The sequence below is a fragment of the Apteryx rowi genome, unplaced genomic scaffold (genome assembly GCF_003343035.1).
Source record: "Apteryx rowi isolate R43461 unplaced genomic scaffold, aptRow1 scaffold_232, whole genome shotgun sequence".
NCBI classification, from domain to species: domain Eukaryota; kingdom Metazoa; phylum Chordata; class Aves; order Apterygiformes; family Apterygidae; genus Apteryx; species Apteryx rowi.
Genome location: NW_020448664.1, coordinates 202,085 through 228,939, shown reverse-complemented (window position 1 = coordinate 228,939; position 26,855 = coordinate 202,085). Strand labels below are relative to the sequence as shown.

At 36.9% G+C, this 26,855-nt stretch overlaps 1 protein-coding gene across 8 annotated transcripts in view; it reads right to left on the bottom strand.

The window, feature by feature from the left end:
* PHF21A (PHD finger protein 21A) overlaps positions 1–26,855 on the bottom strand; it is a 137,333-nt gene that overhangs the window by 65,407 nt on the left and 45,071 nt on the right. The gene's annotated exons all lie outside the window — the stretch shown is intronic.

Below are 26,855 nucleotides of genomic sequence, written 5' to 3'. Positions count from 1 at the left end.
ATCTGAATAATATAGAAATTAAAGACTATTGTCGGTAGCAGAAAAAGACAGAAAACAAAGGGAATCTGAGATGGAAAGAGGACTAGAGATGAAATTTTGGCCCCACTGAAATAAACAGCAAAATGTATACCAACTTCAATGGTATAAAGGTTTTACAAAAGGAGATCATTTTTGGCCATTTTTAAGTTGATGAGACAATATCTGACAAATACCTTATGACTGACTGCCTAATATTGGCAAATGGATCTGGAGATATCATATAAAAGCAGCATAAAAATGTAGTTTCTGAACACATTTATATTAGTAAGATCACATGAAATGCCCGGAGAAAATTGAGAACTTATGAAAGGAGCTAAAAAATTTTTTCCACTTTTCTGAGTATCGAACCTCTGACAATCTTCACTATTTACATCCCAATTTAAAGAAGGATTATTCAGTTTTAATGAATAAGTTTTCCCACTGTTTAGGAGCAAACAGGACTGCATTTATATCAGTCCAATAAAAGATTGGAATATAAATACTGAAAAGTTTTATAAAAGATTGGCTATAATTTTACATATCGCCTCATTATACCTATCTTTAAAAAATAATTGGAATGTTACATAAAGACAAAAATTCAACAATGGTCCAAATGACTACAAAGTCTGTTTTCCATTTGCACTTAGTGAGTAAGCACTTAAAAGTCAGCACCTTCCTGAAAGTCAGCAAATCCTAATTTTGGAGATTTATTCCATGGTTCCTCTCAAAATATTAAATGGATGAAACCAGGCTGACTATAAATAAAATATATTTTAGAGGGAAATAAGTTCTACAAAAAGCAAGAGTAACAACTCGTTCCACAGTTTAAAAAAAAGTTATTAAAAGAAGGGGATTTTGGACAGCAATTCCTGTGTTTGCAACCTGTATAATATATTAGAATCAATAAAGCTGACCAGAACCAGAAGTTATCTTTACACAGCTAGAACATATTACAAAAGTTGGCAAAAGATATAGCAAGTCATGTTATTTTAGAAATTGCCTGGTTTTACTCCTCTTAGGGCTGTTGTTAACAGTGTGTTTCAAGGATTTCTCTTTTATTTTCTTTTTTATACAGTATATGGACTTAACTCCTGACATACTCACTTATTTCTCATTCCCAACACTCAGTAAGACATTTTCTCACCAACTTCAGCGGGTATTTGCTCCAAAGAACTGGGTCTGTTTTTTAACTGACATCTTTCTGAATGTCATTGAGAGTTTCCATTTTTGAATAGGTGAAAATTGAGATCATGAGCAATAAAACAGTTCAATGCTGCACCCACTTCCACTAAGAGCCTGCATTTTTACATTAATAAAAGTAATACACTACATAGCTATTCATGCATGACCTCCATATTTTAAATCAGGTCATCAAAAGCAATAATCTAGTAATATTCATACAGTTCTTTGGCTGGTGTAGTGATTATAAGAGTCATCAACTCTGTCACCTTTCTACTATTCAATGTCTTTAAGAGCACGCTATCAATACTGTTCAAGATGACTGCAGGGAATGCTCCTCTAAAGGCTGCTTTGCACCGTCTGTCCAGGGCCACAGCAGATTTCTGGGTTCTGCTCTGGCCTTTTCCATTTCAAGACCTATTGCTTCATTCTCCCTGACAATGGAGGAAAACTTGCTGTTTAAAACATGGAGAGAGACTTAGAGTCCAATTATTCAAACTATTTCTTAGTCATATCACATGTGAAGATCATCCAAGGCCCTTCTAAGAGCGAAAAACCCACAACAAATAGGGAAGGCTTAATTTCCCACAGTGAACTGTGGCACAGCAAAGGTGGCACTAAAAGATGTTCATTTCCCTCCCCATTTCTGGGGCTGCCCTCCCCTCATGATGTGCCTCCAGATGTACCCCTTCATACCCAAGCTCCCTGGGGCACTTCCTTCCCCTCACTTGAGGCAGGAGCTACTTTTCTGCAGTGCATTTGGCACTGTGAGTTATGCCCCGGTTTACCCCTGAGGACACAGCCACACTGTCTGAGTAGGCGGCTGCATCCCTGGGGCTTCCAGCTGGCAACACCCCCAGCCATTGAGACAAAACTGGGGGCTGTTGTTGGATGATCATGAGACAAGATTTCAGAGTCTTGTCTCATGTATCCTCAATACACAGACAATGAAATATCCAGTGCAGGAGAGCAACCACCTCCTGAGGGGAGGTCAGAAAACACTATTTAAGCCATTTATGTGGACCAGGTCAGTGCTCCTAAAAATACTTGACTCCTCAGAGACACAGTTGGGGTTACTGAAATGGGGAATCCAGCTACCAGGAGCAGCCGAGACCATCAGTGAAACACGGAGGGACCATGCATGGGCCACAATCTTCTCCCAGTGCACCCCCATGCATTAGATTGCACGGGGCAAAATGGACAGACCTCCAAGCCCACTCTCCAAAACATTCATTAAACAAACATTAACATTCAGAAGATACAAGGATTTTTCTTGGGAAGCTTGGCTCTGCACCAACTCAACTGAAAAGAAAAACTACTGATTTTAACTGATGAGAATCAAGCCTGAGGAGGGACTTGAGTAGACTATGCATTGTACTAAATAATTACCAATACCCACAAATATATTTTTTCTAAGATTTATTCCTTAGTCAGAAATGACTAAAACATGTAAATATTCTGGTCTACTTAGTACAGTTGACTTTCAGTTTAAATTTTGTAAACTTTTATTATTAAACACCACTAAATGTATCCATGTAGATTTTATCTTATCAAAAATTATGTATTTCTGCTTAGTATCCAATCAAATACAAACTAACTCTGAAAGATACCTTTGAATAATTTTTTTCTAATTTATCTTCTGTCTTTTTATACTACCATTTTAAAAAGCAGGGAAATATCTGTCTAGAAAATATTTTTCTTTTTTGAACCACATTTCTCCTATGTTGAAGTCAAGACAACTTTTTTTTTTTTAAATCATCTGTCTTTTATAAAAGTAGTTCAGCTTAGTTTCTGCAATAGCAGTACAGAAGGATGTCTTTACAGTTGATAGGAAGTGAATGTTTGATAGTTACCAATGACACAAGGTCAGTTGAGGGAGCATAGTAGAACTGTGCTTGTGGGAACCAACCTTTTTTTTTTTCCTATATGTTGTGACACAAATGTAGGTATATTTAACTCTCCTGTCATATATACCAATATTTCGACAAGTCAGAATTTTAATAAAAAAAAAAAACTTTAATATCATTTTTTGTGGCATTTTTATTCTGATGTTAACTAGTGATCTGGAATGCGCTGAAATTTCCTGAATGAATCGTGTAAATTGATCTGCGTGTTCATCATTCTATGCATGGCACTTATTTACCTGTTATTTTTTCTAATTTATTTTAAACGGCAAACTGAATCATCTAAGAATTCACAAACAACATGCACCCAAAGGTTAAAAAAAAGAAAAGCAACCCATAATGAAGGGACTATCCATGGATACATATATCTATGTTGTTAAAATCAGTAACATGAGAGGAAATCCCGTGCATAAATAGATTGATGAATCTGATCAACAAGCTCCAGCAAATCTTACTGCACTGGTATAAAATGTTATTGCCAGCAGCTGCCTGCCCCATCCCTCTGATCATGGATTGGCAGTGGAAGCAAAGTTGGTAGAAGAGACAATAATCCTATTCTTCAACCACTCCTGCTCACGGTCTGGCATCTTGGTTTAAACAATAACTTTTTTGCGTGAGTCTGAGATAAGATACAGGGCTGAACTGGAGTAGTCTAAGCATGTAATGCATTCTTTCCCTCTACTAACAAAGCAGTAACTTGCAACAGAGAAATAGATTGGCTACCTTAAGGCAAAGCTCTAGCTGTAAAAGTGCCATTCTCTCTTCTTTTTTCTGTTTCTGTCCTTTCGGCACACACAATGATGAAAACACCTTCTTACTAACTAGCAAATAACTAAAATCTATTACTAAGTCTCCACTGCTTCCTAAGAGTTTTTCTCATATCAAAGGAAAATCCATCATGAAAGAGAAACAAAAAATAATATGAAGGATCCACTGGAGGATATTAAAAACTGGAATTTTCTAGAATTCTTGAAAATCCCCTGAAGAAGTTCAAAACATTTTAAGATTAAGTGAGTTTGTCAGAGTGAAGATTACCAAAAGTAGATGTGTCTCTATTTTCTTCCCTTCCACACTTCATTTCATAGCAACATGAAGCATGAACACATGTTCCACATTCACATATTCACATTCACACTAAACATTGAGGCCTTGTCCTGAAATAGGTGTTTATATTTCTAGACTTGTCTACACAGCCAGCTCTTCCAACTACACACATCTAGATGCCGTCCAGATACTGAATGGTCACTACAGCATTATCTTAAACCAACTGTGTTATAAGAGAATTTGCCCTTGGTCATATATGAGCAACCAAAGCAGGCTGTAACACTACCTTATCCCTATTGCTTACGAGGTAATTTAATACTTCAGAGTACCACACAAACATTAATAAATTAATTGGGACAGTTTTTTATAACTGACTCTACAGAAGTAAGATCTACAAAGTAGAAATTCTACATTCTACAACTCTACGTGTTGGAACAATTTCTGTATTTTCATTGGATGCATTGGGGAACAGAATCTTCATTTACTTGACTTCCAACATGATTACATCTGAATGAATTAGCTAAGCTGAATAAGAAAGCAGCAGAACAATGCAAAACAAGGTCCATATCACAATATACTGTTTTTTCACATTTGCAGCATTCTTCACTTGAGTTTTTAGAGTAACTTTGATCTGTAATGCCAAAAGGTCTTTAGAGTTTCCTGAGTCATCATAATCTTTGTAGTTATGCATTCTAACTCCTGGATACCTATCCCATCCCACTTCATCACCACTGGGAAATACAATGAGAAGTATAAATTCTAATATGTATAGTTCAGAGGGTATGAGTTCCAATGCGGATGGTTCTTCATGGTGAAAAAACTGCCAGTCCTTTCCCTCACACCCTTTCTGTGAGTACTAACTTCTGTTATAGCCACTGACTTGTATGACACAAGAAAAGAAGTGACCCTTTAGATAAAGGTCCCAAATTACTCAGAGCTTTACCTATTAACACAAACATATGGAATTTCCTATCTACTCTCTTCTTTCCCCAGATGTTCACTAGCAGAAGAGAACAATGCTTGAACCATAGTAGTTCTCAATCCGGATGGAAAAGAGAGAATACACCTACAGATAAACATTGTCACATAATTCCCCAGTTTTGACACAGCATTACATGCAAAGAAAACTGCCAAAAGATTCATTTTGAAAGAAAATGACCCACTTTCAAAAATCAGCATTTTTTTGTTCCAGGTGAAATATGAATATTTATATCTAAAAACGATGATGCCAGAAGCAAACATTCCATCCTGACTGTATTTTTTTTTTACTCTCTCTAACACTGCTGATCTGAAAACATCCTGAAATCAAATAGGAGTACTGATGTTAGCATTTCACTTGGGCAACCTGAAGGACAATTCTCTACTGATTTCACCAACCCCTCAGACTATAAGTTGTAGAAAGGGTGTGAAGAAAATGGTGAAAAGGCATGAAGAAAACAATGAAAAATTGAACTCTTCTAGAATCTTAAAATATACATTTAATGATTTGTATCAGGCATGCAATAATTTAATTTGCAGTAAATCAAGGAAAGGGAAAGTCTGGGTTTGTGGTTAACAGCTGTAAATTTGTTTCTGTCTTTGTCACACAGTAACAAAGCTTTATGGTTGGGCACTATGTTTCAGGCTAGCATAAACCCATCATGGTAACACTTGCTGAAATCCAGTTCTAACCTGAAATCAGTTGCTCAAAGGCAGATTGATCTTGACAACTCTTAATAACAGCACACTTGAAGAAAATAAGCCAAGAAACAATACATCCTCCCAAACCGGCACAAAAACATCTTATATAAAGTCATTCTTTCTATCTAGATTACGCCTTCATTAAACTCAACAGAAGGTAAAACTCCGTTTGCTAGTCTTTGATCAATTTTCTTTGAACTGATGGTCCTGGTGCAAGAAGCTTCACTGAGCTTAGACACCCTAGTTTACTACTAAGGCATATTTGTTTGAGAAGAAGTATGCATTGTTAAAATGCTACATCTTAAAATGTTTAAATTTTCAATTAGCTTCAAAGTGTCTTTTAACTGCTTTTACGGGGGAAGGAGCAGGGGTCCTGCAGAAGCACTCCTCCTTCCTTTCCTTATATATGCTATTTAAGTGATGTCACTCCACAGCACTATCTTGCACAACATAAACTGCCTAATGAAAAAGCTTTTATTACTCTATGCATGTTTTCCCCTGCAAAACTGAAAGGGCCAGGATATATCTGGAAGAGTTTTTCTACAGACAGGAAGGATTTACAAAAAAGACTCTTTCTGAAAAACTAGAAAATGTTCTGGGGTAACAATTATACATAGCTATATTCTATACGGACAGTACAGTGTTTCTGATAATTTTGTATCTGTGCCAGTATGTGTAGCATTAGATCACTTATATTTAATAGTAACATAGACTCTTTACATAATCTAAATAGCTTGTAAACATAAATGAATATATCTCAGTGACTTAGTCACTTGATGAAATATTCTAAGCCATGTTTAATTGATCAAGAATCAGGCACAGAGAAGCAAAAGGCTTTCCTACATATATCCGATGAATAATGGGAAAGCAGGAATTAAAATTCAGAGCAGTTGCTAACTTCCAGACTATGATTTTTTTTTACCTACTCACTGAACAGAACCTGCTGCAGAAGTGCTCAATGAAGAGAGAATATGGTGTAATAGTAAGGGGAAAATACAGACTATAAACAACCTTTTCTTCTGTTTTGATAAACTTCACAGTGAAGGTGACCAAAACTGTAGTTCCCTGCTCCCACCTACTCTCCCTAGTACCCTCTCAGTTCTTTGCTTCTCCTAGGCAGGTGAGACTCCTTCTGTGAGCAGCTGGGATGCTTTAGGGTAAATAGTAGAGATCATTTTATCATGTGTATAATTACATTTTGAACCAGTATTTTGGGGACTCTAATTAAACAGAAAACCCAGAATTTCCCTTTGAACTTTTATCCTTTCAGCAGCACTAGAAATCAAACTTTAAAATGCTCTGCAGGTTATCTATATTACAGAGCATCCACATACCCTCTCTACACAGCCATGATTGCACTGATGTGCCCTGTTTCACAGCATATGGGGAAATACCTCCTGGCTCTTTGGACTGAAACTCTTTGACTACTTCTCAGTCAACTGTGCAAAAGCTGAAAGAATTTGCAGATGGGATAAAGCACATAAGCTCTGGGAAAACACTGGAGGTCTTAACATGACTTAGCATGCATCCTAACCATGGACAGGCATCTGCCAGCTTACACTAAAGCAAAATCCAGATTCTAATCTCCAGCTAGCAATCTGGTCAAGAATTAAATCATGTCACTTTAGATTTACATGCATGGACTATGATAGGACTCTGACTAAACCTTTAAGCTCAGGGGCCCACCGGCATCTAGGTCACTAGCCCTGTTATAGCCAGACGGTCCCTCTAGCCAAAGCCACACAAAAGAACCAATACAGTCAGCACATATGGCTGCCCAGCCTGAATGACCAGGTAGTCACATACAGCAGAGACAATATGGGAGGCTTTTGGTGGGAGTTTGAAGCAAGGCTAAAATTCACACCTCTAGGTGGACATAGCAAGGACTTTAATTTCTGCACCAACACATCCTTAAGGTGAGATAAGATACACCCCGTATTATCACTGCGGTTCACTAGAATGACTGGCATCCAGGTTCATCAAGTCGATGCACGAGCAGCAGCGCTGTGTTGCTATACCCACGTTATTATCTCTTCATAGGTAACAAACTACAAACAATTTGCCAACAGAGTTTCAGGCCCTAGTACAAGTTGCTTTTGGGTTGTTTGTATTAAGTGCTATATATGTCTTTCCTGGTTTTAGAACCTGTCTGCCCTGCAGGATACATAAGGGAAACTATGGAAAAGTCACTGGAAAACTACCACAATATAATGAATCTTCTTGGGAGTGGACTGATTACAAGGATACATTCAAATGTATCCCAGCTACATTTAACACAGACTCCTAGTTGCAGCATCTAAGGCGAACTTCTGACCATGCCAACTTCAGGGAAAGTGGGATGTGCAGAAGTAGGTACCGAAGTAGGAATGGGACAACTCCTGAGAACAAGCCCAGGTTAATTATGCAATAAAAATATACCCCAAGAGAACAATTTTATTTCTCTTTCACTAAACTTTACAGGCAGCTTTGCTACTATGAAGCTTTACTGATTTCCCAGAGTTTGGATCTTGTCGTGTTTTAGGACTGCATTCATCTGTGTATTAAAAGCATAAGTTCTTCAACAATTACTTGTACTGAAGATAAGTTGCAGTAGCTTAGAAATATTTAACTGTTGTAGTTTGCTCCTAAAGAGATACAGTAATACATTAAAAACAAAACCAGTTGTTATTGCACAATGGTAAGCCATGCCTTTCTATAGTTATCTGTTGTAAGTGAAATCCCCAATTTTTGCAAGCTCTAGCTAACATTCAGCATGACAGATTACGAAGCCACATGCTATCCCATCATCTTTTTCTGTGTTTCTTAGAGGCTTTTTCTCCCTCTGCATTCGCTTGCATGAGAGTATGTTCTTCAGTCAATTCACACACATCATTGAACAGCAAGAGCACACATCTAGGCCCACGGCAGGGGGGGTTAATTAACGGTACAAGGGACAGAGCTAACTCTAGAGCTATCTTTTCCATGCATACAGATAATAAACAGGGCTAATATTTAAGGAAAAATGCAGCAAGTTGTGCACTCCTCACTCCCTCATAAAAAAAAAAATAATTAAAAAAATAGAGGGTTTAGCATCAGCTCTAGACTAGACTTGACTAAGAAAGATCTTATCTCAAACAATGCCAGTGGAATGCTCAATTTAAGACTCTCTTAGATGGGGATAAGACTTTGTAGATGGACAAATAAAAATATTTATCTCCTTGTCATAGTGCCTGCTCAGATCTACTGCAGTTAATAATGGTTGGAAGCACAAGAGAAAAGTGTTGGCTGCTTATTTTCACATTAAGAGTTAGAAGACAATACAGTTAAACTGTCTGCAAACAGTACCACTCTTCCTGGTGTTAGCAGTAGTAGAGTTGCAGCAAGAATTCCAGAAAAACATCACTAAAGCAGTTTAGGAAGACGTTTTGAAAGCAGAGTGAGTTTTCCAGCCCAGGAAAATAAATTTGCAAACAGATAAACATACATATTAAGACTTATGGCACACACATTGAGTTCAGACACAAATATTAATACAAATGCAAAAATAACCATTATACTTTTATTCAAGTAATGCAAGTCCAAGCCATCAATCTCTTTTGGGAAGCTGGCATCACTCTGTATTCATGAAGAGCATATGTGCTTTGAGCAGAAGGTTGGACTAGATGATCTCCAGAGGTCCATTTGTACCTAAAGTTTTCTATTGACTATACTCCATCAAAAGGCCAATTATGGCATCCGCCCTGAATGCATATTACAAAATTAAAACTTGCATCATATGCTCTTGAGTATACCCCATGTCTGAACTTTTCAATCTTTTTCACTTTCTTGTGTCATAACAATCTTATTTCTTATAATCATTGAGGCATAGCTCACTTTGAGAAACATCCTGCAGGAGTTAGTTCAACTCCAGACACTGTGCATGCAGGAAAAAAATTATAGCAAACATAAGGTAGGGTCAAAGGATGTTTCCTATTTTCTCCCTGCAAAGGAGCCTACCTCTGCCTACTGTCCCAAGCATCTTTGGGAGTTCCTCAGTCTTTAGATTCCACAGGATCTGGGCTGAAGATAGAGAAGGAAATACTTCTCTTCTTTTTTTGCTGTGCTGATTTTGGTACTTAGGCAGTGGAGGGGGTGTCTTCATGGGGTTTTTTGTGTTTGGGTTTTTGTTTTTTGTTTTTTTTTTTAAACTTTAGTCTTCTTCATTTACAATTACTTTCTGGCTGACCTGGCTGCTGGTTTGTCTAAAAAGACCCCGACTGCATCAGCACACCAGTGAAAAATGACCAAGCACTTTGTTAAGTTTCACAGACATCTTTCTTCTCAGATATCCTTCCCTACCACCCTACTACCATATACAGCAATTATGATGGGAAAAAAAAGAGGCTCTCCTGCTTGGGAAAAACAGAAAACCTTCAATATTACAAGCACTTGCCCTTAAATGGAAATTTTTTTTTTTTTTAGTCTACACCTGCAACACACTCAATCTGAATGTCTGTCTTCTTTGCTTTAGTATGCTTTGAATTTTACTATTTTTTAGCATTCTTGAATGTCTTAAAACATTTATCACTTGATAACTGCTATATAATGATCCAAAAAATGAAGATTCTACTCCAGAATCAGAATGAAGATACCTGCTAGAGTTCCTGATTCTGAAAACTATTCTGTGCAAGTCACACTGCTAGCTTTCTGTTGCAGATTCAGTTACACTTTGAAATGTGAACGCAGAAGAGTTGTCTTCCTTAATCAATAGCTATAGCCCCACATACATTTAGAGTCTAAAAACCTGCCTATTTTCAAAGGAAAATATATTTACCATTTTTTATTTCTGTTGAATCAACTCTGCAGAGATTAGAAGGAACTGATTTCTGTTCCAATTCATGCATTAAAGAAAAAAAAAAGTTTAGCCAAGCTCCAACTACAGGACAAATTCTCTCTGTAGCTGTGCTGTGCCTGTGTGAGACCACTGAAAACAAAAGTGGCTGCTGGAAATTCACGTTCTTTCCTGTAGAATTTAGGGTTTTCCTCCTTCTTCATTCTTGGGGAGCAGGGGTGAGGATACCCAGAGTGGATTGTCATTTGGGTATAGTTTTTGTTGTCCCAGTCATGGCCCATGAATAATTTTATTCAAAGGCAGAGATTAATGCATTATTTAAAAAAAATTTTTTTTTGACCTTATGAGTTTTCAAAAACACCTAGTTGCTTTCTATTTGACCTCAGTCGAAATGATCTGTATCTAAATACTCAGAGCTTTCAACCATAGCTCTCGGACAGAATTTTAAACTTGTCTCAGATCAATTCAGTTTGAAATTTGCTAAACAAAATACACAGTGCCTTAAAATTTACTTTGCTCTCTGCTGCCAAATGGCTTGCAAAGACCTTTCAGCCACACTTATGTGCAACTGAAGCTGTACCAATTTAGTTCTCCCCCCGCCCAAAAAACCTCACACTCAAGAACCCTTACTTATTTTATTTTGTGTTTCATCTTCATACTTCTTGTGCTGAGTTATACTGCAAATAGTGTCAACAGTGACAAACAAAATTCAAATTTTAATGGAAATCTTCCATGTGCAACTATAACAACCTTCATCCTCTAGCCTTAAATCCCAGTCATTCAGGAGTACTGTCACATTTGCTGTGTCTGCTTCATGCACAGGGCTGTGTGAATTAGCAGTTACTATTCCAGAGAGAGAAGCAAGATAGACACAGCCTGCCTTCCCTTCTGCCATCAGGGGCTGCAGGTACATTTACAATAAGTGCGCCCTTGAAAGAAGAGACTAAGCCGCCATAGATTGGGTTCAGAGCTGTGGTTACACAGCCAGTTTAATTCAGAATAAATTCAGGCAGCTGTCAACTGAAAGCTGTTTCACCCTTCCTCTGTTTCAGCCCTTCCTTCCTTTCACTTCCTTTATGCAAGAGTTCATTCAGCTGCACATGAGACAAGTCAGCAAACTGGATGTTGTTCAAAAACTATCACATCTGAGAGTTAGACTTCAGCCAGATCAACTTGTTGACTGCTTACTGCACATCAACAGGCACATTAATTCCGGTACAAGAGAAGGGAAGGAGGAAGCAGTTAGATATCTGAGACAAGAAGGTAGGACCACTACTTTCAGCAGCAGCCTGATCTGATGCTGGATCAAAGTGGCCATATAATCACAACCTTACGAAAGTACAAGGGAAGAGATCCTAAGCCAGTTTTGCCTCTGGAACATACTAAATTCGGTGCCTTGAAAGAGTAGCATTGGAACCATAGCAAAGGTTGAAAGCGATAATAAAAAAATTCAACCTGACTTTCCTCACTCCTGCACAGTGCTTCAGTAACTCCAGATAATGACACTACAAAGTGTTATCATCAGCCCAAACATAAGATGTTCTTAACTAGTTATTTCTTCAGCAGCCTGCTTATGGCTTTTCAAGCAACAGAAGGAAAAGAGGAAGAAAATAGCAATTTTTAAAAAACAGGTTTTAGGGGTATTTTTAGCACAAGATGAGCATTTATTAAAAGAAAAACAACAACAACAAAAACCAAAAACCACACATACACAACCCCAGGTACTTCTCTTGTCTGACTTTATCAAAGGCCTGATGCAAAAAAAAAGAAGCACAAGATCTTCTTAAAGAAATGTTTATCTTTTGTAATGGGCAAAATATGCAACCTAATATATATGCCACACTTATTCATTGATTAAATGATTTATTGAAATGAGCTCAGCCCTACAAAATAAAAGATTTCAAACAGCCTATATTTTTAAGACAAGCAAGGTAATAGAGTGCATTGGAAAAAAAAAAAAAGACTTTTAAAGATACCTTCTTATTACCATGACACTTACTTTATATTTTTCTCCACTTCTTTGTTTCCTGTAGAATTTATTTTGAGATACTTATTACTGAAGCAGTTTCAAAACAAACATTAAATTGCCTAAGGCCTAATAATAGGCAATTTTTAGTCTTTTGACAACATATTAGAGGCCTACTGTCTTTACTGCTTTTTCAACACAGAAGTGAGAAGTTACATGCTTAAAGTACAGACCTACTTTGGGGACATCACAGGCTGGAAACCACTGCAGTGTGCCTCAGCACAAGCAGGACACACACAAGATGAACCATCGCATCAGATGAGGCTTCCCACTCCTCTCCCTCTCTGCGGCTTGTCCATTCTTCCCTGTCCCCGCTTCAGCGGCTCCTAGGGAAGGCCAGGGGCATTTGCTGCACCTCAGCAGTTTTGCTGACCCTCCAGCAGTGACAACTGGGCTGCAAGAAGACTATCTCCAGGAAGCAGTAGTCAGAGTAGGGCTGAGGTGTAGGGAACACATAGCAAGCACACTTAGATGCTCTCCTTAAAGGGAGTTATGTAAAAAGCAATGGACCCTGGAAAACTTTTGCATAAACCTAAATTAGATGAGCAACCAGTACTACAACTCTTCTAAACAGTTTCAAGTATTTATAGGTGCAGCTGCTCTTCTAATCTGAATCCGTGCACCAGAGGCAAACTCTCGTCTTGGCACCACTATGTATCAGATGTCATGATTTTTTCAAAATGGGAGACTAAGTTACAGTTAGAAATACAAATACTGCCCCTTCCTCCTCCAGCAAGACAGACAAAAGACACCATTTGAGAATGGCCCAAGCTCCTACAAAGTCTTCAAAGAAAGTACACAGAGCATATATCCAAACTCTCCCGTTCTTCTGGGGTCTGGTCTTATTGGTAATAAAAAATACCTCAGTAACAGAACATCAGCCTTAGTTTAAGTTTTCTCCTCAGAACTGGCTGCTAATAGGGCTTCCCCCCAGGGCCTCCTCAGTCCTAGCTTCCTGTTCCTTTTGGTTCAAAGATACACTCCTATCCCAACTCTGGTCAACCTTAATCAGATCCATCTTTCAGTCTGATGTGGCAGTAATTACCCTGAGTCTTAGTGGAGAGTTATCAAGTGAGCCCAAGATTATTAAAGAGAGCCCTGCATTACTTTGTGGCCTTAAAGTTGGTACTGTTACTAAGATACTGTTAGAGGAAAATTTAACTCTAATTTTATACATTTATATAACTAATTTTCAAAATATATTAATGAATAGAAACCCAAGAGTCATGGGTTACTACATAAATGATTGACACAAACATCTCACATCAAACACACGAAGAAAGTGAGTGTAATGAACACTGAGTAAAAGAATTATCCTGCAGAAGAGCAATATACTTCCAAAAACATGCAAGAATAATTAGTCCATTTTCTTTAATAGGATTACCTGACTCACTGAAATTTACAGCCTCTCTCTTGTTCAAATTTAGAACAGGTTTTATTGTTTATTAAGAAATGATTAAACTACAAATACAAAAAACTTAAGGCCCGGTATAATGTCTTAGGATCTCTGCTTAAAATGGTCACATATGATTCCTGGACTTCTTGCATGCATTTCAGAAGAAAGAAAAAGAAAGAAGAAAGAAAAAGAAAGGGGGGGGGGGGAAAATAGTGCTTCATTTTCACAGATTTACTGGCTACCCCACCGAGTTCAAGAGAGCACAGTCAACTCATCCGGTAGGTTGAAGGGACAACTATAAGAAACACAAACAACAATGACAACAAAAATACCATCTCTCCCACACCCTTTGCATGCCCCAGGTTGGGGCCAAATTTAAGTCCACAACCCACTTCTCCTCCCATAGCATAATCTGTCATAGATTTCTGTATTGATTATTCAAACCTTGCCTTTTCAAAGAACAGACTTCAAGTCAGGAGGTCTTAGAATATTTAATATGGTTTGAGACATGTAACTAAACAAAGAGAAACTCTGTGTACTGTAACTGGTAAAACAAACTTTTTGTCTCAGCATTTTCTTGTCTTAATCAGCATATTGTATGAGCAGTACATTAATATTTTAAAGGCAAATAACAGATGTAATGAAATTTGAGACATCTGACCCACTAAAATATTTTTGAAAGCTAAGGCATGAAATGACTTTATGTGTGTCAATTAAGTAGGTCTCCTGCTAACTCAGAAGAGGTCAGAAGGGAAGCTGTCTGCTAAGTGCCATAATTCATTTATTGTTTAAAAATATGTTCCTGAAGAGAGAAATTATACGTACTTTAGAAGCTAGCTAACAAAACAGTCACCCTTAAATTTGTAAATAAACAAACTGTGAGGATGAAGAAGATTATTCCATCACCTGTAAGGCTTTGTATAGGTCAGTGATTTTCATTTAAGCAAATTTTGTATAATTTGGAACCCACAATGATTCTAAGAGAAACATGTCAAGTTTAATTCTATGTATCTGAATCTGGCTGATGGAAAATCTACTATGAAATTTTGGAGTAAAAAGCATTTACATCACTCTTAATAGAGCAGAAAGAGATAGATAAAGAACAGGGAGGAAAGGGCAAATACTGTTTATTTACCCTCTACCTTCTAAAAGTGCTACATAGGTTATTTAATTTGCGCTGTACGCTAGCATCAAGATGCTTCGAGGTCACGCCTCATTATCTTAGAGGATGTACAAGCCTAGTAAATACTAATTCTTGTTCCCAAGGAATTATATTTTTTAAAATAAAATTAAAAAACAGAATAAAAAACACTGCAATAATTCAAGTTATACACTCTCTTTTTTGAAGATTAAGACAATACTGTCTCTTACTAGTCAAATATAAAAAACAATGTATTATATTTGGAGTTAAACCTAGCATTGCCATATTGTAGTTCTGTGTGATGTTTTGTAGTTCTATGTGATGTTACTGTACACAAGTAAGCAGGTACAATCTCTTAGTGTGCCACATAGCACCATACTTACACCCCTACTGCTGAGGAGCCATCTTAGTTAACAATTTGACTCTTCCAGTCTCTATTTCCTGTGCTCTGTTCAGAGAAATTAAGGTTTAGAGACACAGAACCTGACCCACTTCTATCATCATAATGCATTCTCTTAATCTAAAATATAAAAGCAATGCATTTACTACCGAAAATCCCCCTCAATCAGCTGTGTTTTTCACTTTGTTTGTCCAGGAAAAAAACATACCATAGAGCATCAGCAAGTTAAACCCAGTTAGTTTAGCTGTTTCTAAAAATGTTTGCCTATTTATTTCCTTTCTTGTAAGTGCTTTAGTTTTATGACCGACACTACATCCAGTAATTTTAGGTGACCTCAGAAAATACTTGACTTGGGGAACTGTCCAGCTCTCAGGCGAGGTTGCCCGACAGACCATTCTGCTTCACCGTAGCTGCTGTCTTCTTGACTTCTTGCAATGTTCAGAGGTGTTTGCATTCTAATTGCCAATTTCTCCGGGTTAATGAAGAGCTTTCTTTTTACAGTTCTTAAAATAAGATGGTTTAAAGGCCTCCAGATTATTATACTAACAAGAATAATAGGGACCTGGCTAACAATTAAAATGGCTTCATATTGGAAGTTAATTGGACTCTTCTCATATACTTCTTTGGATTTTAAAATCTGAATTGACACTCTGAGGGCCTGACCCAAAGCTCCTGTAACAAGAGATGCACACAGCTCTGAATCCCAGAGAAAATGTGTGTAGAGAATACGTGAGTACCTGAAGTGATATACAAATTCACATCGTAGTTCTTAAAGACATAACTTTGTATCATAACTAAACATACTTTCAAAAGATCTTTCCATTAACAGACCAAAATTCAATTTGTAGTATCTCCATTTCTCATCTAACTGTATTTTATTTTGCTCAAAAATGAAGACCTTCAGAGAAATTTCATCCTTGACTGTTGAAACTATGTCAAAAGCTATGCAACTACTTGAATACATTTAAAAGTAATTTGGGAGAAATTATCCAGTTTCTTGCCAGTTTTCCATAAAGAAAAATGTTATAAACTCCAAATCTATTTTGTGATAGTCATGTCTAAGTGAATATCTAAAGGAAATTAACACACACTAAGTTACACTTGAAGACAGAAATCTTTCAAATTATTTTGGTCTGTATCTATAAATATAAATTAGTCTCATTTGCTTCTGAAAAAAGAAGCCTAATATCTGGTAAAAATGAATCTGCTCCACTTAAGATTTACAGCATGTGTCTAAATCCTTTTACATGGTAACTTCTTAAATTTCTAAAACTATGCTAAAAAGCAGACTTAAAACCAATGTTAGTTCCAAGTGACAGTACCTTGGTAACTATCTAAGCAAGAGGGTAGAAGTTTGAAAGAAGGGAATAATTTTCAGTTCTCTAAACAGTAGAAGAAATTTTCAGGGCTTAAAAGAAACAAACACACACACTTTGTAACCACCTATCTGATACTTAAATGACACCCAGACTCCCTGCAATGGATCATTTCCTTCAGAAGCTATTAAAGCAGCAGCCCTGGTCTGAGGTAGCAGAATTAATTCTAACATTTTAGACAGAGCAAGATTTTCCTTTTCATCCTTTCGAAGTGGACAGTTTCAATGGACTAAAGCATGGCAATAACTCACTTCTGGAGAGTCTCACCATATGGAACAATCACCTACCAAACTAGCCTTCAAGTGCCAAATTCTTGCATATTACAGAAGACAAGATGTTGAGAAAGCAGTTCTTACACGGCAGGTAGAACTGAATCTCAGACTGCCAGAAAGCCATTCTCATTTGAAAAACCTTAGAAATTGAAGGGTATCAAAAGCTTCTTCTGTTTTCAAGTTTTGAACAGAGAACACAGTACATTTAGGCCACATAGTTTTAATTGCCCAGTGGATAAATTTTAGAAGCTAAGAGTTCAGGGCTGTTGCAAAACCGCTTCCCCCAGATGATTTATTCTGAGAATGGGACTATTTCTGTCTCTTGAGATATACAAAAAAGTTCCGAATAAATTGGAAAATTCAAGAATGTGGTTTTGTCACTGAAGTATTTGTCAATCCATCAACCCAAAGGTGTGTGTGAAACTTTTGACTCTAAAAAGCTGCGGACACAATAATCAGGCACTTCCACACTGCTCTGGGTTGGTTGCAACAAAGTACTGCTCTGAAAAGCTGTCATACTAGAACTAAAATGAAGAAATGTTTAAAGAGAGGACACGGATATTGAGCAAAACTCTACAGGTTTAAAGACTGCTAAGTATTAAATTTTCAGAAATCTAAAATAAAAGGATAGCCACTCGGTATTCTGTAGGCCATTAATACCCTCTGAAACATATTTCTAGAAGAAATTCAAATTACTTAGTGGATTTCCAATATAATTTTCTATGTTTATTTTTTATGGGGTGGGGGGGGAGGGAAATAAACAGGCTCTGCCTTCTACAAGCTACACCACACATCTCCTTCCCTCTTACTGATCACCATCACTAATGTTTTACTTATCAGATGAAGAAAAAGCTGGCTCATTTCTCCTTGCTACATGGTAGCCTTGGTCCAACTCCTTTATATACTAATATCCACTTACTATGACGTACTGCCAAAATTTTACCAAGGAACTGTGATTAAAAAGTCAAAACTACTTAATTGTTTCTAATTCACTTCAGCTAACCTTGACAAAATTTACAAGACAAAGATGCTCATCTCAACTCAAAGGCTTTCTCCTTGCTGGCTTTCAAATGTCTACTGCGAAAATATATTTAGAATTTCTCACGATTAATAAGAAACAGAGCAAGAAATCTTTTCCATAAAAAAAAAAAAATCACATAAGTGTTAAAGGTAATGAACTCACAGAATTTAACTTAAGTGTAATCTTACTACAGACAGTGGAGCAAGGGGTGGGCTCGCACAAAGACAACACAGAAGTAAGAATTAGATTCCCTTGCCCGAATTGCCTCCTGGAAAGTCCTCTCTCTATTGCTCCTACAGGCAACAATACCCCTGGGCTCACATTCATCCTTTGTAAGCATTTTTCTCTACCTCCTGTCACAACTAAACTATAATAATTCAAACTTCCAGCAAAATTCCCATCAGAATCCTACATTCCCTACTGCCTAAACCTTACCTGTCATGCTATGGTAAGGGAGAAAAGCCAAGAAATACAATGCACCTTGCACACCAATCCTAGTTTTTATTAACTTATCAGGGAGAAGGAAACAAGGAAGCCCCAGAGGATAACAGACCTGAAAAATGATCTGCCTTCCAAAAGCTATCCTCCATAACAGCAAAGCTCCCACTCAGATGTCTCTGCTGGCTAGTTATTGCAACACAACACTAGGGTAAAGAGGTACTCTCCTGAAGAGATCATATGCTTTATGGAGCTTCTAAAAGTAAAAACAAACATCTAAGAAGTCACCCCAGAAATTAGTATAATATTGAAAGAATCTGACTGTATATAATGCCCACAAACAGTAGAATTCACATCAACTTACTTGACCCACATTTGAAGAAAATACTCTTAATTATTTCTGTGAACAGAAAATATATACCAAGCAAGAATTTCAGTGAACACTGATGCTTCCTGAGTAGGAAGACTGCATTCTGTGCTTAAGGTCCCAATATAGGAAGGAAAGCACAGAGATTTAGTGAAACCCTACCAAGGGCATTCTTTTCGAGGGCCTTTTTTCTTTCCTTTCCTTTTTTTTTTTTTTTTTTTTTTTTTTTTTTAAATCCTCGAGGTTCGTTTGCTCTTAAAGCCTTTCAAGGCCCAAGTCTATCACAATCTCCTCAATAAAATGGGCAAAAACACACCTAATGAGCAGGTCACTAAGGGCAGACTACATTTATCCAAACAGGAAATAAAACCCTGAAACAAACTCCTATAGAAGTTTTATGTGCATTTAGCCATCTCTCTTTTCCTCAGTATACCATCTTCTTTATTAATCACTTCAAAAAAAAAAAGGAGGATCTCCTCTTTATTTGTCCAGTGGCCATCACAAAGGACCTCAGATCCACTTGTAAATGCCGATACAATTAACATAAACCAAATCCAAACTGGCACTACAAAAGCAATGTAATATATTGCATTCATCTTGGTCCTTTTCAAAAATAAGCAAGGGGAGCTGAACTGAATGATTAACTTATGCTGGGAAATACTACCTAGTACTGACTATTCTCATCAGTTTTGTCCTTGCTATAATTCCATTAAATAAGATATTCTTCACCACTATTTTAGCCTATAATTGTAATATATTCAGTAGCTTGCTGGGCAAAAAAGTGGTCTCTCAGAAGCAGCTTGTTTCCAAATCACGCAACCCAGGCAGCAGAGAACAAACAGCCAAGACAAGCTTCTGCCTCAATTCTACACATTCTAAGGATCAGACGTGCTCTCTTCCTCTCTTTTCCTTCCAAAATTAGACCCAGTTTTCAGAAGAGCTGAGGACCAAACAACTCCATTTGACTTTAATAGGAACTAAAGATACACAAGACTTCTGAAAAGCAGATGCCTGGATTTCATTCCGCTTCTAACACTAATACACTTGGAATAAATCAAAGTGCTGTTTCTTTGACTGTGAAGTTGTTCTGCTGAGGCACATTGAACGGAGCATTGCAAGCAAATTCTACGGACCCAAACAGTGGGTTTAGAACCCAAAGTTACCTTCTACTCAAAAGACAAATCAAATTATTTTCACAGACCAACACACATCAAGTGATTTATTGCACTTTTCAGTGATGGAAGGCATTAGCATGGGAATTAAGAGAATGCAGTTTTGCTGTTGACCCACGTACTAAAACTTATCTTGTCTCACACTTCTCTCACATAACAATACAAAACATGACTGCAGCTCATATTTTGTATTGTACAGTTACAAATGATACAAAATAAGGACATACACATATGGACACACCTGAGCTACCTTCATTTGTACTAGCTTGGGCACTAACAGCAGTGGCCACAGTGGTATAGAACTGCTCTCTAGTCAGGCTTGTGCAAAAAATCCAAGGCATATCTTAAAATATTATCAGACATCCCCACAATAAAATTTATCCTGGGCCAAGGGTTCCCACAAAAGGGACGTAACCTAGTATGATGAGATTTCAATTTCAGTTGGGAAATCAACTCAACAGTTATATGAATATCTTTCAATTTCTATTTCTATACTGTGTATTCGGTTTAACACAGTGAGTTGTTTTAATCTGTTTTCTCTTATAAGAATTCATTAGTAGATTTAATCCTCCCTCCCAGCCCCCAACTACAGTACCATTATTTAATGGTGTCATACAAAGCATCAAGAGGAAGACATAGTCATAAATCCTAGTCATCACAATCTGATCTTCCTCCCACTTTTCCTCCAAGTATAAAAGGGCATAGTACAGCCCTGAAATAACTGCTAACGTGTGATGTTACTCAGCAAGTCAAAACATGCAGGAGCAACTAATAACCAACTCCCACCGTCAGCGCGGTACTTTCACGGAAGTGCTGTAGTTTAACTGCCCATTCACTATCTACAAAGTTGCTTTTCAAACAGAGGAGTCTATTTCGGAGATTTGCCCTGGCTCATATGATGACAAAAGATGCATCCAGCTAGGCTCAGTTCAAAAAAGTTCTCCAGCAGCATCCAGTCCTGATTTAAACAAAGTGTGAGTTTAAAAAAAAAAAAAAAAAAAAAAAAAAAAAAAAAAAAGAAAAAGGGAAAAGGTGAATGAGGGCTAAAGGAAGGGATAGAAGGGGGGAATGTGTGGAGGTTGGGGGGGGGGTTGTTGTTGTTGTTGTTTTTTAATGTTATAATGAAATAGTCACTTGTGTTCCCTAAATTAAGTCACTCTGGTGCTAATCTCTGTAATGGCATATTAGATATGCAAAAATGAACTTCACAAACCAATGGTAAGAAATCTTAGTGGAGTTATATTAAGAGAATGGGAAATCCAAGGTTAGATGCAAAGTATGGGTTTAATCAAGATTTAGTATTATGAAAGGTCTGAGAAAGCTTAGCAATATTTCAGTCATCACATGCAAATGATTATAACATCAGTTTTGCAGAACAGTTCAGGGCAAAAGAGGCAGCAGGGAGAGATGCATGCACTTTGCCTATCCGCAATCATCTGTACAACATTGGAAAGTTGTTTCAGTTGGCATATCTTGAGTATATGGAAAATGACAACTTAATGAGAAGCCATTATATTCACATTTTCACACAATAATTGGATGCAAATTAAATAAATACCAAAGATTAAAATAAGTAAGCTCATATAGGTCTCTCAAAACTCACCTTCTAAACAGGTGCTGCTCACACTGATTAGAGGGTTAGAAAAGTTCTCATGATTCACAGAGGCAGTTAAATTATTAGTCCACCTATATATAAAGAGGAATATATTTTTGACAAGAAAGATGAGTGACTACTTCAGTCCATCTAAGAAGGGAATCTACAGAAAGTCAGTTCTGGGAGGAGGTTGAGCTAAATGTATCACTGTAGAGTTTCATCATTAAAACCAAACTCTGGGAAGGTGCAACATTGTTTTTCACGTGTTTCAGGACTGCTTTATAAACAATTCGCACAAATGATTGCTTATGATTACACGGAAACTAGCATATCTTTACCATTCAGGCCATTTACTTAGAGTAAAGAAGACAGTTGTTTATCAATAGGCACAGTTCTGGATAAAACAAACAACTGGAACTGAAATTAAGTATCCTCTGCCTCAAGTTATTAGTTACTACACATTCATACAGCACATTTCTACACTGCCTCCATTAGTCACAGAATAACTGGCATTTTAATATGCCCTTGACTGAGCTTGGGGATAGGAGGGATTAGCAACTCTGGGCAAAACCGACAAGAGTGAGAAGTGAGCGACTTCATTTTTTTATCAGATTTTGAATACCTACAATTCTCATGGTTTTCAACAGGCAGCTACAACATACAGGCACTAAAGCCATTTCAAGTATCTGCAAAGCACAACACAAATGTGTGGAAGTTCTCATTACTACTTGCTTATTTTAGCTTGCAGCACCAGTGTTATTCTGAAATACCCAAAGTGTTAAGGATACCAAGGCCACTAAGAGTGCCTTATGAATTTTTGAGTTTGCCTATCTTCTTATAAACAATCCAGAAGTATTTTTAATTGTTCTTTCCTTCCTGGTAACTGTACCAATTTCCCTCCTGTTCTCTAACTTTCTTGTGCTTACTTTCTTTTCACTGAACCATAGGCTTTCACCCTCACAGAATACAAAGGAACATATTTTGGGTATAATTTGCAGATAATGTGTACAAGAAGGCTCCATTAAAAGTCACCTTTACTGGATGACAAGTATTCAAGAAGAACAAATTCACAGGATGCATTTATGCACATTACCAATTTTTATTACTCAGTTAAAGTACTCATAATAAATATAGCAATATTAATGCTTAATCCTATTTCTGACAAGTTTTGAAGACTTAAATAACAAGTTTCCTTTTGCAGTCTAAACCACAGGTTTATAATCATTCAACTATATAAAGCCATAGTTAAATTACACTACCATTCTTTCCTACCTCCAAAAGCCCCGCTTTCCCCATTACTTGCTATTTAGTGGCAAGGTTAAAAGAAGTCTTACCCTGAACATATGAGATTTAAAATAAACTGAACCACCCCAAATTGCTGTAAACTTTAAATACATGCAGAAGTCAGTAGATTTGTCTATTCATAATGCCCATTCGTGATAACACAGACTATCTTGCTTCTCCAGTGTGTGTTTAATCTGGCGATACTCTGCTTCTACCGATTTCAACTAGTCTCCACAACAAAATATGTTAAACTTAATTTTCATGAAAAATAAAAACACAAGCATTCCTAAGCTAGCAACTGTTTTTGAGTACTTTTTCCTCTAAGTGTGTTTAGCACTTAGAAATCAAAGCATTACATGCTTCAAAATATCAGACAGACTATTCCAAGAAACTCCCAAAGGAGCAACATGAACTTTGAGGGATTCACTTTATTCTTTCCATGTCAGAACACGCGTATCAGAATACAACTCCAGTTTTCACAAGACTTACTACTTTCTTGAAGATTAAATGAATTTCATTGCAAATTAACTACAATAGGAGGCATTTTCAATTTATTTTTAAACAGAAGGAAAGAGTTACACGATTTCTTTGGTATACACATATCACCATCTCCTCTTCACTATAAGGTCAAAAGATTCTGTTCCTGTAAGCTTTCTCCTACATTTAAAGACAGAATGTTGCTTCAATTTTTCCAAGAAATTGTGATAAACACAAATGTAGGAAATGTTCTGCATTTCACAAGATATTGCTAAAAAGCTAGTACATTTGTTTGCTGCCCACTTCTTCCTTTTTTTTTTTTTTTTTTTTTTTTTTTTTTTAAGTCAATAAACATGATCTCTTCCTTGCCACTGGAAAAAAGTACTGTTGTGATACATACTGAGTGAAGATACATCTGCAAGAGCATTTTATCATTTTTAATTGACTGTGGAGGGAAAGAAGCAGGAAAAAGGTGTCACTTGAAGGTCTGATATCATTCTCCTTTATGTTAGCCCTGCTCTACCTCAGCCTTTCACAAGAGTCACTGGTGATAACCTCCCCCATCAAAAAAAAAAAAAAAAAAAGTACGTTTCATGATGGGAATTTAGCAACAGTTCAAGAACAAGTTCTTATGTTTTTACTGTAAAGGATATATTTAACCCAGACAAAAACTGAGTGGTACACAGGCAATCATGAGTAAACCTCTACAAAACAGAATTCCAGGGGAAGGTATTTCTTCTAAAATACAAAGGAAAGGGAAGAGTGCTAAAGACTGCATTATTTTCTTGCAAAGACACAAAAGCAAGATTGGTTGAAAAACACAATAATAAAGAACTGTACAGCAACAGAATTAATTCAGATTTACCACCCAAGTTTACATTTGGTAGTAAAAAGGTTCTGCAAGAAGTTACTCCTGACTTCTCTTTACTAAAAAAGAGGGGCAGGCAGAATGAATCAGGAAACTAGTTCTAAAAGCAAAGCATTCAGTATTTCCAAACTGGAGGACTGACATTTACAACAGACAAACAAGACTGTTAAACTGAATTCACCTTACTGCCTCCAGATTAGAAGAAAAAAGCAAGTACAACTTTGAACTCAGAGGTAATAACTTAAAGATACTACTAGAGGAAAATAATTGTCTAAAGGACTCATGTTTACTGCTCTTCAAATGATAACTATGTTCAAATAACTTTTTTCTCTTTTTGAAGTTTTTCTTCCACATGATAACATTAATAAGATCTGCAGCATACATTGCTCCAACATCTCTCAGGTAAAACAAATCAATTAACTTATTTTCACCACTTCCAAATTTTCAAAAACTGTACGAATATATGACATATCTTGTGCTGTAACAATTTAGCTCTGCATCAGCTAACAAATTTCTTTAGGTTTAAGCCTACACACAGCACAGCCTACTTGCTTTCTCCTTGTAGTGTGCCAGATCTCTTCAATTTCACAAACTTCTGAACAGAGCTGTCATTATTAATTCTCAGCAAGAAGCCTAAGCCACTATGAATCATTGCAGCAACTGGCAGCAAGTTCCAGCACTACTCTCACAATGCTTCAGAAAGGGAGAGAAATCCTAAAGGAACTCAAAGCTTTTGGCAAAGCTACCACTGACTTGGTTCTTGCACTACAAGTCGTCATGCAACTTCATTAAATAAAAGAGCAAAGAGAAAGGGTACAGTAGGCTGATGTAACATTTCAGAAACCAGAAATATTTCAACATTCTGTTTCTGTAACACCAGGGTCTCGGCTCCACGCCACAGTCCCAGAGCAGAGACTTCACATAGGTTGGAAACTTTTCTAGTTCTCACTTCATTAAAAGCCGATGAAACAATGACAATTATGACAGTAAGTTAAGAATGGCATAGCAGCATTCTGTAATGATATTTCAGGTAAACCGCTTCCCATAGCTGTCCACAGTGCAAGTGTTAGGCCCTCAGAGTTCATTCATTGGAGACTGGGGCACCAAGAGCACTGACTTAGTTCTGAACAAGACTACGGATAACACAGGCTGCACTCTTCCTCTTCAAGAAATGCACTGGATGACATAAGACATTATTTACTAAGTAAAACTGCACGTTTTTCTTCCTCTGTTCAAATCATATTGTTGGATGATATTCTCCCCATAAAACAAGTGATAATAACTATTTTTCCTACAAAAGAAGTTAAATTGAGAACAGAATTAAAGGCTTTCTTAAAAAGTACAGGGATTAGTCTCTAACATGCTGCTTAACTTTGCACTGCCAAGCCACAGCTCTCTATACAACAGATTCCTACAAACCTGAGGTAGACAGCATTTCTCTACATTGTGAAGTTTTCTTTTTTCTGGAACGCACATCCACCATGATCATTGCATTTTTAGCAGCCATACTGCTTTAACAATGTTATCATCTGGGACACTGTCAGCTCTGTGGTCCACTGGCAGATTTAATAAGTAATTTCAAGTATTTAAACTTTGCTTGACAGTGATAAAGTTCACTGTTCTATAGTGAATAAAACCCATAAAACTATGAAGGAGGAAACTGTACTGTGACTTCGTATTTACTGTATTCTCTCTATGGCAAGTGGAAGTAAAAAAAAAAAAAAAAAAATCAAAAACGTTTTTCAAAATCTTTTGGGAGCACAGCTCATGTTCAACCTATGAACAAGTGTAGTTTTACCATTTTGAGCTGCGGTTTTCAACAGAAAAGATATAGCTGTGTTTCTGGAGACTGCTAATTTAAAGCAATATCTATGCTAATGTGTATTTTATAAAATAACTTTTTAAAGTTACAAATCAGAGTTCAAAAGTTACAATAAGATATATTTATTTTTTTCTGAACTTTAAGTTCTTTCTTACCTTCCACACACTATCTCACTGCCCACTCCTGCTGATGAACTGGTAGTCAGTAAAACTTCCTTTGTAGCATCAAGACAAGCTAATTTTGAAATTATCATGGGCTTCCAGAGCTAACCAAAGAATTCTGAAGCTGCTTGCTGTGAGACATAGCCACATGCAAAGGTTCATGCTGATTTTAGAGAATAAATAATCTTCAAGAGAGGTATACCATTACAAGAGCAAAACCTCAGTTTTTGTTGAATTAGTATTCTCATTAAAAAAATCATTTTCTTTATTATCATTATATGTTCTTTCCTTGACTCATTGTTTCACTACTAAAATGTACTAAAATATTTTAGTAAATTAAATTTCTAGATAAATGTTAAAAAGTGTCTACTCCTTTCCTTGGAAAGCACACATTTCTTTTAGACT